Source organism: Lithobates pipiens, unplaced genomic scaffold (assembly GCF_037356315.1).
Source record: "Lithobates pipiens isolate NorthernLeopardFrog02 unplaced genomic scaffold, aLitPip1_a1.2 Scaffold_23, whole genome shotgun sequence".
NCBI lineage: Eukaryota > Metazoa > Chordata > Amphibia > Anura > Ranidae > Lithobates > Lithobates pipiens.
The window spans coordinates 142,320,239-142,337,373 of record NW_027507785.1 but is presented as its reverse complement, the minus strand read 5'-3'; the positions used below and the strand labels follow the sequence as shown (position 1 = coordinate 142,337,373).

Below are 17,135 nucleotides of genomic sequence, written 5' to 3'. Positions count from 1 at the left end.
GCGTTCCAGCTGTTCTAGCGTTCTGGTAACACTGTGGTTCAGGAGCGCTACTGTTTTCTCTATGAGAAGCAAATCGTCTAGATAAGCCAACACGGCTATACCCTGAGCTCTTAGGTTTGCCAAGAGAGGGTCCAGAATCTTTATGAAGACTTGAGGGGCCGTAGCTAGCCCGAACGGCAAGGCCACAAATTGAAAATGGCGCCGCTCTACTGCAAACCTTAGATACTTTTGGTGTGCGGGAAAAATTGGCACATGGAGATATGCATCCTTGATGTCTATTGATGCCATAAACTCTCCCCCTTGCAGGGAGGAGACCACAGTGCGAATTGACTGTATTCAGAAGGACCGGATGCGTAAAAAGCGGTTCAGATGCTTCAGATCCAGGATAGGTCTGACACTTCCATTTGGCTTTGGAACGGTGAAGAGATTCGAGTAAAACCCTGAACCCTGTTCTTTTGGGTCCACTTCTACTATCACCCCCTGGGATAGTAAGTGATCTAAGGCCAGAAATAGCAGTCTTTGCTTTACTGGGTCCCTGGGGATCCTTGACCTTAGAAAGCGAGAAGGTGGAATCTCCTGAAACTCCAGCTAGTAGCCCAGAGTTACCAAAGAGACCACCCACTCATCCCGGATCTCTTCCCGCCAGGCTTCTTCAAACTGCAAGAGCCTTCCCCCCACTTGGCCGAGCGGGGGCGCCCCTTCACAAGGAAGCTTGCGGGCTCTGCTTGGTAGGCTTTCGCCCCCAGGATTTCTTCTGCCCCTGGGCCCGGCCTTGAGCCTTTCCTGTAGAGGGGGGTTGAGAAGGCTGTCGCCACTGCTTAGAGCTTGATGCTCCGGGAGAGAGAGAACGCCTAAATGATGGACGTTTGCTCCTTTTGACTGGAAGGAGAGTAGATTTACCCCCTGAAATTTTTTGGACGAATTTGTCTAATTCTTCTCCAAACGAACGTTCCCCTTTAAACGGGAACCCAATCAAATGCTTCTTGCATGATAGCTCAGCTGCCCAATTCTTTAGCCATAGGGCCCTTCGCATGTGTACCAACAGGAGAGACAAACGAGATGCTTGTTGGACAGAATCCAAAATCGCATCAATCATGAAACACAGAATTTGAGGTATTTCTGCATAATTCTCCACTTCCTCACTGGGAAGGAGGCCAAGCATCTGCTTAACCTGTTCCTTGAGGAACTGACACAACCCCACAGCTGCGACTGTAGGTTGCACTACAGTGCCAGTCATGGAAAAGGAGGCTTTTAATAATGTTTCCAGCTTCTTATCAGTTGGATCTTTAAATACCTGAGCATTATCCAAAGGACAGGTCAGGTTTCTATTCACGCAAGAAACAGCCGCATCGACAGATGGGACCCCCCATTTCTTGGTGAAACTTTCCTCCAGAGGATAAAGCATAGAAAACCTTTTAGGAGGAGCAAACAGTGTATCGGGATGTCCCCAATCCTCATACAACAATTTATCCATTAAGGGATTAATTGGAAAGGAAAAGGCAGGTTGTGGGATTTTCCTGACTCCCAGGGAAGAAACAGAGGACGTGGCGATCTCAGCAGCAGGCATTCTGAATGTGGTACGCACCAATTCAGTATAATACTGCACCTGTTTTCTGAGCGCCTGGGAGGAGGGGACTCTCTCCTCTTCCTCTGATTCATCCGACTGCTCAAGATCCCTGTCCCAAGATAGGGATCTCTCCTCATTGTCAGAAGTGTCATCTGAAAGAGGAATCTCAGCAGAGGGAGGGGATCTACCCCTTTTCCTGCTATCTTTCAGGGAAGCTGAAATAAAATTCATGATTCTCCCTTCAAAACCCTCCAATGTAGCCCTAAGGGAGTCCTCAGTGATGTATACCGGGGCTGAAATATTAGGAGAGGCTGCAAATCCTGACAGGGGCACTGACTTATCCTGTGAGGCTGACTCCAGTCTTGCAGGGGGGGGGATGGTAACCTACAGGCATTTTTAGAACCCCTAGACCTAGGCGGTGACTTACCATTGTCCTTGTTATCTCCCCCTGAGACCCTCTTACGAGGAGACATAGTCCTAAGCTACAAAGCAGAGGTACTAGTACAAAGTGCAATCACTGTTGTGCTTAAAGTCTCACAATAAATTTATATGCTTAAACTGCACAACCTGATGCTGAGTAGGTGTCTTAGGTTTGCCTGGATCCAATCCCTTGGGATGCTTACTGCCCATAGCTCCTGTGTCTCCACTTACAGCCCCCTGACGCTCTGGGCTGTAAAACTGCCGCCTGGCGCCTGCGCAGTACAGCGCCGTGCACACCGAACGACGCGGCTCGCAAACACACTCCCGCCTCCTCCATCAGCACGGGAGCGTGCTTGGTGCGCATGCACGAGGACTGCCGGTATCCAGGGGGTAAGGGAATTTCCATCTGAGCTGTCTGGGACCCCCAGACTACGTGGGACCCCTGTATTACCTTCATTGTGGCAGAGATTGCAGTGGAGACATGAGTCATCTGAGAGAACCAGGCTTCACTGAGCGTGTGTATCTGAAAGGCATGTAAGTATGCGTCAGGCTGCTCTTACTCCCCCTAGTGGTGGAAACCAGGTAAGACATACAACTACTCAATGAAGAAATCCATAATATAATTTATACAGGATTAACTTCCCTTACCTGTCCTCGCCGCAGGAATTGCTGAAAACAGACAGATTCCAGCCTTCACCCATCACGGCGGGCAGAGTTGTGCCAACCTTCAGGTTTTTTTTGGGGTTCCTTCTCAGAAGAACCTCCTACCTGGACCTTGTAAAAGACTCTGCCAGAAACTTTCGTGCCACTATGTAAATAGTACAGTAAGTCTGGTTTTCCCAGAGCCCAGTCTTCCAATAGGAGAGGACTTACAGGCAAAACCTCGTTTCTTCAGATGACGAGGCCCGGGTACCATATCATCTTGGGAGTCAAAATATCGGCCCGAGATATGGATCCGGTTTGTTGTAGCCCTTAGGCCCCCGCAGGGACCTGCACAGAACTTTCTTCATAGCACATGTTTTACGTGACCAACCACCACTGGCGAAGGAAAAAATGAGGTGCCTCCCATATGGGAGGGGTTATATAGGGAAGGAATTCTCCTTAATTAGTGGTTAACCAGTGTCCAATCACCAGAGGTGCCTATATAACCCACTATGTAATGATCCTGTGTCCCGTGATGTATGATCAAGAAATAAGCATACGGCACCTGGTATTCCCAGTCGGTCTTCCATCCAGTTACTAATCAGGCCCGACAATGCTTAGCCTCCGAGATCAGACAAGATCGGGCACTTTCAAGGTGATGGGGCCATAGGCGATCTCTTTGGGCACTCTCAACCATCTTGACAAACGCCAACATGGTCATCTTGGGAAACAAGCGAAAAACACCAAGTCATTGCCAACATTGGAGACTAAGCAGGGTTGGGCAATCAGTTTTCTTGCCTGAAATAGGCATCTCAGAACTGCCATCTGGCTGCTTCCCGGGTTTCCAACTCCTTCAACTAATCCCAGGAGACAATACTTCGCCTCCATCCTGGTGGAGGTTCCAAACACCCGATCAATGGTTCCTGTCACCTCCGTCCAGTAGCAGATCAACTTCGGGCATCTCCAAAACATGTGCATCATGTCTCCCCCCATGTTCAAATTGAAAAAGTTTACGAGGAGCATAATAAGTTCTATATAATAAGAACAGATGTGACATCCTCTGAGAGGAGAGCCACAATTGACCACAGGCAGTATTCCTGTGGCCTATTATAGCTCAAGGGGGTTTAGTACACACCCCACACTATATAAGGCCGCCAGCGCGGCGGCCTTGTATAGTGTGTTGCTGCGGTCAGGGAAAGAGGACGATAGGCAGGAACAGTGTCTTTACTGCTTGGGAACCTAGCACTGTTACAGTGGGTGTTATGTGCCTCCTGCACAGTACACACCTGAAGCTACCCTTTATTACTGGTGTTCAATTTTTGCAATACAGGCATATGCAGTGCAGAAGTTAGAGTGGGTGTTGTGTGCCTCCTACACAGTATACACCTGAAGATACCCCTTATTGCTGGTGTTCTGTTTCTGTAATGCAGGAACCTAGCACTGTTACAGTGGGTGTTGTGTGCCTCCCACGCTTGTCCTTATTTTCGGCAGCTGGACGTGTTGAGCCACATCATGCCGAACACTTGGTCGGATGTGAAAGACCAAGCCCTCCTAATGCTCCTCATCCTCTCTCACCCAGGCTCAGGGTACTAGCCTGTGTTCTGTATACACTAGGCTTTCTTCTGTATACCCTATCCTCTCTTTATACTCTAGCCTGTCGTTTATGTACACTAGACTCTTTGTTTACCTCATAAATGGCAGTGTATATAGAAGGAAGGCTAGTTTATACAGAGAGGCTAAGGTATACAGAAGGGGCTAAGGCTAAGAGGCTAAGGCTTTCTTCTGTATACCCTATCCTCTCTTTATACTCTAGCCTGTCGTTTATGTACACCAGACTCTTTGTTTACCTCATAAATGGCAGTGTATATAGAAGGAAGGCTAGTTTATACGGAGAGGCTAAGGTATACAGAAGGTAGGCTAGAGAATAAAGAAGACAGGCTAGTGTATACAGGACACATGCTAATGTATACAGAAAACAGGCTTGGTTATAGAGAGAGACTGAGACTATTATATTCAGAAGAAAAGCTAGTGTATATAGAGAGGCAGGCTGGGGTATACAGAGAGGCTAGTGAATACAGATAGGGTGATGTATACAGAAATGCTAGTGTATACAGAGAGGCTAGAGTATACAGTTATTCTGGGGTATACAGAGAGGCTAGTTTAAAGAGAGGCTAGTGTATACAGAATACAGATTTGTGTATGCAGATAGGCTTGAGTATACAGAGATGCTAGAGTAAACAGTGAGGCTGGGGTACACAGAGAGGCTAGTTTAAAGAGAGGCTAGTATATATAAAGATGTTAGTGTATAGAGAGAGTCGAGTGTATACAGATAGGACAGTGCATATAGAGAGACTAGTGTATACAGAAGACAGGCTTGGGTATACATCCAAGCTGACAGTGTATACAGAAGACTGGGTAGTGTATACAGAGAATCTAGTGGGTACAGAAGACAGGCTGGTGTATTCTAGCTAGTTTTTACAGTCTAGTGTATACAGAAGACAGGCTGTGGTATACACAGGGTTTAGTGTATTCAGAGAGTCTGGTGTATAGAGATACAAGGGTGTACAGAGAAGCTAGTATATATAGAAGACTACAGCATACAGAAGAAAGGCAAGTGAATACAGAATAAAGGCTGGCTTCTACGGTGAGGCTAGTGTATGCAGAACACTATCTAGGGTATAAAGAGAGGCTAAATTATACAGAGAGGCTAGTGCATACAGTGAAGCTATTTTATATAGAAGCCTGGTTAGTGTATACAGAGAAGCTAGTGTGTACAGAAGAAAGGCTAGACAGGCTATAAAGAGAGACAAGTGTTTACAGAGGACAGTTTGGGGTATAGAGAGATGCTAGTTTATACAGAGAGGGCATACAGAAGACAGAAGACGGGCTAGTGTATTCAGAACATAGGCTAGGTATTCAGAGAGTCTAGTGTATACAGTCGGCGAGTGTATAAATAAGACTGGCTAGTTTACACAGTGTTTACAGAGATGCAAGGGTGTACAGAGAAGCTGGTATATAAAGAAGACTACAGCATACAGAAGAAACGCTAGTGAATACAGAATACAGACTTGTGCATGCAGATAGGCTTGAGTATACAGAGATGCTAGAGTAAACAGTGAGGCTGGGGTACACAGGGAGGCTAGTTTATGAGAGGCTAGTATGAGGGGGGCGTGGCCTGGACAGCAATGGAGTAGGACGCTTGTGACCTGAGCTCCGCTCCTACCGCGATCTCCTGTAGTGATCCTGGGTGCCCACTAACTGTTTTACCTACGATTTTACCGGTGTAATACCCGCTACCTTCTTGAGTATACATTGGGACGATGTCTCCGACGAAGAAGCAGTCTGCAGCGGCGGCATCTCTTGAAGAGTTCCGGCGGGACCATGAGGGCCAACATGGCGGACAGTCCACTCCGGCTGCAGAACCTGCTACCTCAGACACGGCGAAGGTGCTTGAGGCGATTTCTACCTGCCAGACCACACTGACAACTAAACTTGAGGAGGTTAAGGTGGATGTCTCACTTATCCGACAGGACATGGCTAAACTGCATGACAGAGTGAAGGAAACTGAAACCCGGATCAGTCAGGCCGAAGATGTCCTGTTCCCTCTGCAGCATGCCCAAGAGGATGTGCAAAGGCAGCTCCAGCAGCTGGCCCAGAAACAGGACGACCTTGAGAATAGGGCCCGCAGATCTAAACTCCGCTTTATCGGCCTGCCGGAGGGCTCCGAGGGGGCTGACCCGGCGACATTTTTGGAATCTCTCCTGATAAAGGCCTACGGTAGGGAAGCGTTCTCTACCTCATTTATTATTGAAAGGGCCCACAGAATGCCTGCCCGCCCGCCACCGGAGGGGGCACCTCCTCGCACGTGCATTGCTAAGCTGTTAAATTACCGGGATAGGGATGCCATCCTTCGCCTTACTCGTGAAAAAGGCAACATCCCGTTTCAGAACGGACATATCTCAGTGTTTACTGACTTCTCCGCAGAAGTTCAAAAACGTTGTTCCCGATTCGTGGAAGTGAAGAGGCGCCTTAGGGCACATCACCTCAAGTACGCCATGTTGTACCCGGCCAGACTTCGCGTGGTGGGGGAAGATAGGGCCTACTTTTTTGAGGATCCTGAGATGGCGGTTTCCTGGTTGGACCAAAGAGACGCGGCTCGAAATCGGCCACCTCGTGACTAAAATCGATGGAAGATTTGTGAGTACTCTATCTGCTCCCCCCTCTCTATTTGCCCATGTGCAAGCAGATCGCTGTTGGACTGCCTGTGCGTGGTTCACTATCCTCAGTCCCTGAATTGTTGCTTCTGTTCCCCCTCTCTAACATGGATGGCCGATGCTCTTGTTGACTGAACCTATACTGCTGCCTATGGCCATGCTCTGCGGGCATCCCCCTAGTTCGTTACACAATACCCCTTCCCTCTTCCTTTGAGTTTGGGGGACCCGCTTGGCGGGCTCTATTGGGCCCTTTCCCTGGGGGGGTGGGGGGGATGCGGGTCATCTGGACTTGTTGCATGGGACTGCAGAACTTTGACTTTCTCCTGATACATGCCCTTTCTTGGACTGTTATGTCCCGCTGCTGAACTGGGCACCGCACCAATGGGAGTGGGGTGGGAAATGGACGCATGGTCCGGCTCCGGCCTACAAGCCGGGTTATAACGGGAGAAGACTTGGTCTTGTCACTGAGTCCATATCTGGCAAAGTCCACCCCCGTGGCTTATTGTTATTGACATTGCCTAGTGTTCTATGGTTTGTTTTGGGAAGGGAGCTCCAGCCAAGTTGGGGTGGCTGAGAGCAGGGAGGGTGGGGATGGGCTGTAGTTATTATGTTATAGTATGTTTTGTTATATGCTTAGTTTATGGCACAAGCTTTATTTGGTTATGGAACAGACAAATGCCTGTTTTTAATGTATGCTCTGATGAATATGGGAATGGATACTGTTTTGACGGGTGGTTTGGATACTATTTTTCTCCTTGTGATATTGGCTGAGACCACCCAATGGGTACCCTGAAGTTGCTGACGTGGAAAGTCAGGGGAATTCGGGATAAAATTAAGCGGGCGGCAGTGTTTGGGTGTCTCAAAACTTATAGAGCGGATATCACAGTTCTGGTGGAGACGCATGTAACTGGGAGATTGCAAATAGCTTTGCGTCGCCCGTGGATTGGATGGGCCTACCACGCCACCCATACGTCCTATTCTCGCGGGGTGTCTGTATTGATATCTAAAACGGCACAGTTTTCCTTGGTTTCTTTGCAGACAGACCCGCAGGGTAGATATATATTTATACACTGCTTATTGCACGGCGAACAGTACATTATGCTCGCCTATTATGTACCCCCGCCTTACGATCATAGACTAATTACAGAGGGATTATCTTTTATGACTCAACACCCTAATGTCCCAGCAATTTGGCTGGGTGATTTTAATATGGTTTTGAATCCGGGGGTGGATAGAATGAGCTCTACCCGAGGGGATCATTTACCGGGAGATACTGGCCTAGGTCGCACGTTTCAGGAATTCTCTCTTACAGATCTGTGGCGATTTAAATATCAGGCTAAACGTGTTTACTCCTGTTTCTCTGCAACTCACTCCACCATGTCACGTATAGATTATATTGCTGTGTCCGCCCAGTTGTTACCCAGGCTAGTAGACACGGGCTATTATGCTAGATCATTGTCAGACCACGCTCCTTGCTGGGCAACTTTTTCCTTGACCCGACCTACTGGACCGAAACCATTGCGGCTTCACCCCTTCTGGTTAACCGCCTTGAGTGACAGCGAAGACTTAGGGGACAAAATGGGGGTTTTTCTTTACTACTAATCAGGGGACGGCTCCTTTTGACTGTACCTGGGAGGCTTTTAAACTGCACGTACGCTCCACTTTAACACACCGGATTAACCGGTTGAAGCGTACCTCCAAGACTTTGCTATCTAATGCCCTACGGGAGCTGGACTCGGTGACCACTGACTTCACTACTGACCCCACACTTGCTAAGGCCCAGGTATTACGTCACCACACAAGGCTAGTAGATCACCTCAACATTGAACAGGCTAAGCAAAAGTTGTTTTTTGTTAAGCAACGGGTGTTTGAACAAGGAGAGAGGGCGGGAAAGTTGCTGGCCTACTTGGCGCATCGGGACTCCAAGCCCCCGGTGGTGGTTTCGTTGACTGACAATGGGGGTGAGGAGGTGACTGATCCGCCAACAGTGGCCACCATGTTTCGTGCTTACTATGCTGCCCTTTATGAGTCGCAGGTGCATAGGCCGAGAACTGAGACGGGGGCGTACCTCCGAGATATCTCTCTTCCCTACCTGTCTGAGGCTCAGGTTGAGTCTCTTGAGGCCCCGATATCGGCAGATGAGATTAGGCTAGGGCTAAGGCTAAGGCTAAGGCCCCTGGACTGGATGGTATTCCCCTGGATTTCTATGCCCACTACTCTGAGACACTAGTGCCTTGATCTCCTCTCAGTTTAGAGTGGGCAGGGGCACACGTCAAGGGTGCCCGCTGTCTCCATCCTTATTTGCGTTGGCGATAGAGCCCTTGGCTATAGCTTTGCGGAGGTCCCCTGAGGTTGGAGCTTTGGAGGTGGGGGGTATCAAGGAATGCTTAGCGTTGTATGCGGATGACATGCCTCTGTTTCTGCGGGACGCAGGGCCTTCCTTGGAGGCTGTGTTTAGGGTGCTTGACACCTTTGCCACATACTCCGGGCTTCGGGTTAATTGGGAGAAGTCAAACGTTATGGCTATTGACGGGGGGGCTCGTGCTTTGGCGACCACTAAGGTCCCCATTGCATGGGTGCAGGAGTTCAGGTATTTGGGTGTGAGGGTGTCCCCAAGAGTAGGTGACTATATGTCTCTCAATCTTCTTCCATTGCTGGCCAGGGTGAAGGTACAACTGGATGCATGGAAACATTTGCCGCTGTCCCTGATTGGTAGGGTTAACCTACTGAAAATGAAAGTTTTACCAGTGTTTTTATACTTTTTGCGAAACACGCCAGTTTGGATCCCCTGCTCCTTTTTCAGAAGGGTGAACAGTCTGTTCAGTTCGTTTTTGTGGGCCGCTGCACATCCCAGGATAAGTCTCCGTGTTTTACAGGAGCCCTGGGGTCAAGGTGGCTTGGCCTTACCGGATCTTTTTAAGTATTTCATAGCTGGACAGATGGTGGTCGCCAGGAGATGGCTAACAAGGGATGATGGGGACTCCGCCACGGTACTAGAGGCAGCCCTTATGGGCTCGTATGAGAGTTTATCCTACTTGGTGTATAGGGGTCCAGGGGCCTCTCCTTCCCTGACAGTCTCCATGCGAGTAACGGTGCAAGCTTGGGACAGGGCGCAAGTCTTGATGAAGAACAGAGGGGGGTGCTGGTCGCCGGATGCCCCTCTCTGGTTTAATCCCAGGCTGCCGCATTTTGGTGCGATTCCTGACCCGGTGATATGGGCCAGGGTTGGCATCAAACAACTTACGCACATAGTGGGGGGGACTAGGCTATACACTTTTGATCAACTGAAAACGAAATACAATCTACCGAACTGGTATTTTTTTCGCTACCTCCAGTTGAGACACGCCTTCCTCACCCAGTTCGGTTCTGCTGCTTTGGAGCTGGGTGTGTCTCCCCTGGAGAGGGTGCTGCGGACGGGGGACCTTTTGAAGCCCTTGTCCGTGGTCTACAAAGAGCTGTTCGTTGATAGACCCAGTGTGGTACAAAAATGTAGGGATACATGGAGCGCTTTGGTGACAGACTTTGGGGGGGAGGACTGGGACGACATGTGGGCCTATCCTTTCCAGACTCTGGTGTCGGCCAGAGATAGACTTATTCAATATAAAATTCTATGCAGGGTACACTACACACCTGCAAGGCTAGCTGGAATGTATGGTACGGGTGCGGCGGGGTGCTGGAGGTGTACGGAGGACCGAGCTGGCTTTGACCATATATTTTGGCAGTGCCCACAGATTAGGGACTTTTGGAGGGGAGTGACGGACACCATACAAACAGTCCTCTTGGTGAGGATTCCTCTTACGGTCACGGTTTGTTTGCTGGGGCTGGTGGAGGAGTTGGCTCCTAGAAGGGCACAAAGAACTATGATATCTCTGTCTTTGTTCTATGCGCGTAAAGCCATCCTGCTATACTGGAAAAGGCCTGAACCACCTACTGTGTCCTATTGGAAAAGCCTGATTAACAAAGCACTTCCGCTTTACAAGGCCACGTACCTTAATAGGGGATGCTCCAAAAAATTGGAGAAAGTTTGGCAGGGCTGGCTAGACGCCAAAGATACTTTGAATTAGTTTGCTGAGTGGGGAGTGGACTCCTGGATAGCCAATGGGTGCACGGGGCAGATTGATGCTATGAGCTCTATGGGTCTTTCTGTTATGCATTCAGAGTCAGGGTGCATCGTTACTTTTTGGGGAGCCAGTTTTTCTCTGTGGGATACGGCTGATGAATATGTTCTGTGATTTGTAATTGACTGGGGGGCTGCACAGGGGTATGGGTGGGAGGGGGGGGGGGGGGTTTGGGTCATATGTTTGTATGTGTTGTTTGTGTTGGAAAACTGTTAATAAAAATAAATTTACAAAAAAAAAAAAAAATACTAGCCTCCCCTTTCTACGGTCAAGATCCTTCCCTAAGGTCTACCACTCTACTAACCCCTCCTCTAAGACCAAGGGAATCTCCATTCTGATCTCTAGCAGGCTCCCCTCGGTTCTCCAGGATTCTCTGGTGGACCCTGGGGGCCGATATCTTTTTCTTAGGGGCCACATTGGAGAGCTCCTTTTTACATTTGCCACTGTGTACGCTCCCAATGATCACCAAGACACATTCCTCAGAACTACCCTGCACAGATTATGTGACTTTCGGGAGGGCCAGTTGATATTAGGTGGGGACTTTAATGTCCCCTTTCGCCATCGGTTGACACTTCTGCCTCTTGCTCCTCGCTCCTCATTTCCTCTAGAAAGCGGATTACTAAGTGTTTACTGAATGACCAATTAGTTGATGTCTGGTGTCTGCAACACTCCGGGGAAAGGGACTACTCTTTTTGCTCTTCCCCTCACAAATCATACTTGAGGATAGACTTCTTCTTAATTCCACATGACCAACTGCACTTGGTGAGCTCTTCCTCCATCGGCGATATTACTTGGTCCGACCACGCAGCTGTAGCCCTTACCTACACCCTCTCTAGGAACCCCTCACCTAGGTCTCTATTCTGTCACCTTAATGAGAGCCTCCTCCAGATACCGGAAGTTTTAGCAGATGTGACCAGGGAATTGGACCTTTATTTCCAAGAAAACTAAATGCAGGACTGCGACCCGGGGATAATTTGGGAGGCTCACAAGTCAGTATTCCGCAGGGTACTTATCAGGCACGGGGCACGCATCAAACGAACACGGAAGGAACAAATTGCTAATCTGTTTTGTGAACTTGCCTCTGTGGAAGCGAAACATAAACATGCCCCCTAACGGACCTTAGAGATTGAATTGGGGACACTCCGTACCCAGATTACTGACCTACTCCATTATAAAGCGAAAGCGGCACTCCAGTTTTGTCATAAACTGACGTAGGAGTCCGGGGACAAATGCGGAAAAATCTTTGCCAGGTCGGTAAAGGAGTTGAAATCTGCCTCTTACATACAACAGTTGATAGATGAGAATGGCCAGAGGGCCTCTACCCCAACCCAAATAGCCAAAGTCTTTGAAAAATGCTACTCTGATCTCTACAACCTGCCCGATTCAGGGTCCGGACAGGACAATATAGACAGATATGTAACCGGTTCTGGTCTACCAACCCTCTCATCGGAATCACGGGAGTACTTGGAGAACCCGATCACACTGGAAGAAGTCCAGATGGCCGTGGGACCTCCGAAGGTGGGTAAGGCTCTGGGCCCTGACGGATATACCGCACAATACTATAAGACCTTCCTCCCTATTCTCGGCCCGCGCTTGGTGAATTTATTGAATACTCTGAGCTCGAATGGGGATTTTCCTGAGGATACCCTTAGAGCCCACATCTCGTTGATACCTAAGGAGGGCAAAGACCCGGGCCTATGTGGGAGCTACAGACCCATTTCCCTCCTAAATTCGGTCCTAAAACGATTCTCTAAAATCCTTGCCACGTGATTGGCACAGCACTTGCAGTCCCTTATACATATTGACCAGTTAGGTTTTATTCCCACCAGGGAAGATAGGGACAACACCATTAAGGTGCTTACCCTAGTCCATAAAGCAAAGTCATCTGGGACCCCTTGTCTTTTCGTGAGTACTGATGCCGAGAAGGCTTTTGATCGGGTCAAATGGACATTCATGTTCTCGGTCCTTCGCCATATAGGTCTGAGTGAACGGATGCTGGCATGGATAAGTAAGATATACTCACGCCCTTCAGCTCAACTCAAAGCGAATGGGGTGCTCTCATCTCTCCTTGACATTGGGAATGGGACCAGACAGGGTTGCCCCCTGTCGCCCCTATTATTCGCACTGTCATTGGAACCCTTTCTCTCCACAATTCAACAAAACTCAGACATAACGGGACTCCAAATGGGTACTATTGACTGCAAGATATCTGCCTACGTGGATGACATGCTGTTCTTGTTGACGAATCCCAGAGTTTCCTTGCCAAATCTCCTTCGGGAATTCCAGATATACGGGATACTTCTTGAAATCAGAGGCCATGGGGGTCGAAGTCCCCCTGCAAACGTTACTAGACTTGCAGTCCAATTTTCGATTTAAATGGACCCATACAGCCCTTAAGTACTTAGGTACTTACATTCCACCGGACAACGCGCGTACGTTTATGTTGAACTTCCCCCCACCCCTTGTCACTAAGATCTGCAGTTTGCTTCACGGGTGGCATTCTGGCCTCCATTCCTGGTTCAGGAGATGCAAAAATGCTAAAGATGCTAAAATGAACATACTCCCTAAATTTACCTATCTTTTCCAAGCTCTCCCGATCCAGATTCCAGTCCCGTTTTTTAAGCAAGCTCAATCCCTGCTCACTCAATTTAACTGGGCCCACAAAAATCCCAGACTTAAGTGGTCACAGCTGACATTGTCTAAACAACAGGGAGGCCGAACGACACGGCTCGCAAACACACTCCCCCCTCCTCCATTAGCATGGGAGCGAGCTTGGCGCGCATGCACGCGTGTGCACGTGTGCACGAGGACCGCCGGTATCCAGGGGGGAAGGGAATTGCCATCGGAGCTGCCTGGGACCCCCAGACTACGTGGGACCCCTATATTACCTTCATTGTGGCAGAGATTGCAGTGGAGACGTGAGTCATCTGGGAGAACCAGGCTTCACTGAGCGTGTGTATCTGAAAGGCATGTAAGTATGCATCAGGCTGCTCTTACTCCCTCTAGTGGTGGAAACCAGGTAAGACATACAACTACTCAATGAAGAAATCCATAATATAATTTATACAGGATTAACTTCCCTTACCTGTCCTCGCCGCAGGAATTGCTGAAAACAGACAGATTCCAGCCTTCACCCATCACGGCGGGCAGAATTGTGCCAACCTTCAGGTTTTTATTGGGGTTCCTTCTCAGAAGAACCTCCTACCTGGACCTTGTAATAGACTCTGCCAGAAACTTTCGTGCCACTATGTAAATAGTACAGTAAGTCTGGTTTTCCCAGAGACCAGTCTTCCAATAGGAGAGGACTTACAGGCAAAACCTCGTTTCTTCAGATGATGGGGCCTGGGTATCATATCATCTTGGGAGTCAAAATATCGGCCCGAGATATGGATCCGGTTTGTTGTAGCCCTTAGGCCCCCGCAGGGACCTGCACAGAGCTTTCTTCATAGCACATGTTTTACGTGACCAACCACCATAGATACAGGTGACAAAATGGAGGTGCCTCACATATGGGAGGGGTTATATAGGGAAGGAATTTTCCTTAATTGGGGGTTAATCAGTGTCCAATCACCAGAGGTGCCTATATAACCCACTATGTAATGATCCTGTGTCCCGTGATGTATGATCAAGAAATAAGCATAAGGCACCTGGTATTTCCCAGTCGGTCTTCCATCCAGTTACTAATCAGGCCCGACAATGCTTAGCCTCCGAGATCAGACAAGATCTGGCACTTTCAAGGTGATGGGGCCATAGGCGATCTCTTTGGGCACTCTCAACCACCTTGACAAATGCCAACATGGTCATCTTGGGAAACAAGCGAAAAAAAACAAGTCATTGCCAACATTGGAGGCTAAGCAGGGTTGGGCAATCAGTTTCCTTGCCTGAAATAGGCATCTCAGAACTGCCATCTGGCTGCTTCCCGGGTTTCCAACTCCTTCAACTAATCCCAGGAGACAATACTTCACCCATCCCGGTGGAGGTTCCAAACACCCGATCAATGGTTCCTGTCACCTCCGTCCAGTAGCAGATCAACTTCGGGCATCTCCAAAACATGTGCATCATGTCTCCCCCTATGTTCCCGCACCGGGGGCAACTTGCGTCCGGCCGTTCGGCCAAATTGAAAAAGTTTACGAGGAGCATAATAAGTTCTATATAATAAGAACAGATGTGACATCCTCTGAGAGGAGAGCCACAACTGACCACAGACAGTATTCCTGTGACCAATTATATCTCAAGGGGGTTTAGTACACACCCCACACTATATAAGGCCGCCAGCGCGGTGGCCTTGTATAGTGTGTTGCGGCGGTCAGGGAAACAGGACGATAGGCATGGACAGTGTCTTTACTGCTTGGGAACCTAGCACTGTTACAGTGGGTGTTATGTGCCTCCTGCACAGTACACACCTGAAGCTACCCTTTATTACTGGTGTTCAATTTCTGCAATACAGGCATCTGCAGTGCAGAAGTTAGAGTGGGTGTTGTGTGCCTCCTGCACAGTATACACCTGAAGATAACCCTTATTGCTGGTGTTCTGGTTCTGTAATGCAGGAACCTAGCACTGTTACAGTGGGTGTTGTGTGCCTCCCACGCTTGTCCTTATTTTCGGCAGCTGGACGTGTTGAGCCACATCATGCTGAACACTTGGTCGGATGTGAAAGACCAAGCCCTCCTAATGCTCCTCATCCTCTCTCACCCAGGCTCAGGGTACTAGCCTGTGTTCTGTATACACTAGGCTTTCTTCTGTATACCCTATCCTCTCTTTATACTCTAGCCTGTCGTTTATGTACACTAGACTCTTTGTTTACCTCATAAATGGCAGTGTATATAGAAGGAAGGCAAGTTTATACAGAGAGGCTAAGGTATACAGAAAGAAGGCTAGAGAATAAAGAAGACAGGCTAGTGTATACAGGACACATGCTAATGTATACAGAAAACAGGCTTGGTTATAGAGAGAGACTGAGACTATTATATTCAGAAGAAAAGCTAGTGTATATAGAGAGGCAGGCTGGGGTATACAGAGAGGCTAGTGAATACAGAAAGGGTGATGTATACAGAAATGCTAGTGTATACAGAGAGGCTAGAGTATACAGTTATTCTGGGGTATACAGAGAGGCTAGTTTAAAGAGAGGCTAGTGTATACAGAATACAGTCTCATATATGCAGAAAGGCTTGAGTATACAGAGATGCTAGAGTAAACAGTGAGGCTGGGGTACGCAGAGAGGCTAGTTTAAAGAGAGGCTAGTATATACAAAGATGTTAGTGTATATAGAGAGGTTAGTGTATAGAGAGAGTCGAGTGTATACAGATAGGACAGTGCATATAAAGAGACTAGTGTATACAGAAGACAGGCTTGGGTATACATCCAAGCTGACAGTGTATACAGAAGACTGGGTAGTGTATACAGAGAATCTAGTGGGTACAGAAGACAGGCTGGTGTATTCTAGCTAGTTTTTACAGTCTAGTGTATACAGAAGACAGGCTGTGGTATACAGAGGGTTTAGTGTATTCAGAGAGTCTAGTGTATACAGTCGGCGAGTGTATACATAATACTGGCTAGTTCACACAGTGTTTACAGAGATGCAAGGGTGTACAGAGAAGCTAGTATATATAGAAGGCTACAGCATACAGAAGAAAGGCTAGTGAATACAGAATACAGACTTGTGTATGCAGATAGGCTTGAGTATACAGAGATGCTAGAGTAAACAGTGAGGCTGGGGTACACAGAGAGGCTAGTTTAAAGAGAGGCTAGTTTAAAGAGAGGCTAGTATATACAAAGATGTTAGTGTCTATAGAGAGCTTAGTGTATAGAGAGAGTCGAGTGTATACAGAAAGGACAGTGCGACAGATTGTGATCCCCAAAGTGGACAAGGATCCTCTCGAAGTGGCCTCATACAGGCCAATTTCGTTATTAAATACGGATGAAAAAATCTTGGCCAAGGTACTTTCAAATAGGCTGAATCATTTCATCACAAAGTTAGTACACCCTGACCAAACGGGATTTATCCCGGGAAGGTCTACTAGCATGAATATTAGAAGGACTTTTTTAAACATGCAGATTCCCTCAGAGAATACAGGGGCAAGGGCTATAATGTCCTTGGATGTAACAAAGGCCTTTGATAGCCTGGAGTGGAAGTATCTTTGGCGTGTGCTAGAGAAAATAGGACTTGGCCCTTCC

At 48.2% G+C, this 17,135-nt stretch overlaps 1 pseudogene; it reads right to left on the bottom strand.

Moving 5' to 3' along the window:
• Positions 1 to 3,182: 3,182 nt before the first annotated feature.
• Positions 3,183 to 3,301, bottom strand: LOC143928977 (5S ribosomal RNA; annotated as a pseudogene).
• Positions 3,302 to 17,135: the final 13,834 nt, after the last annotated feature.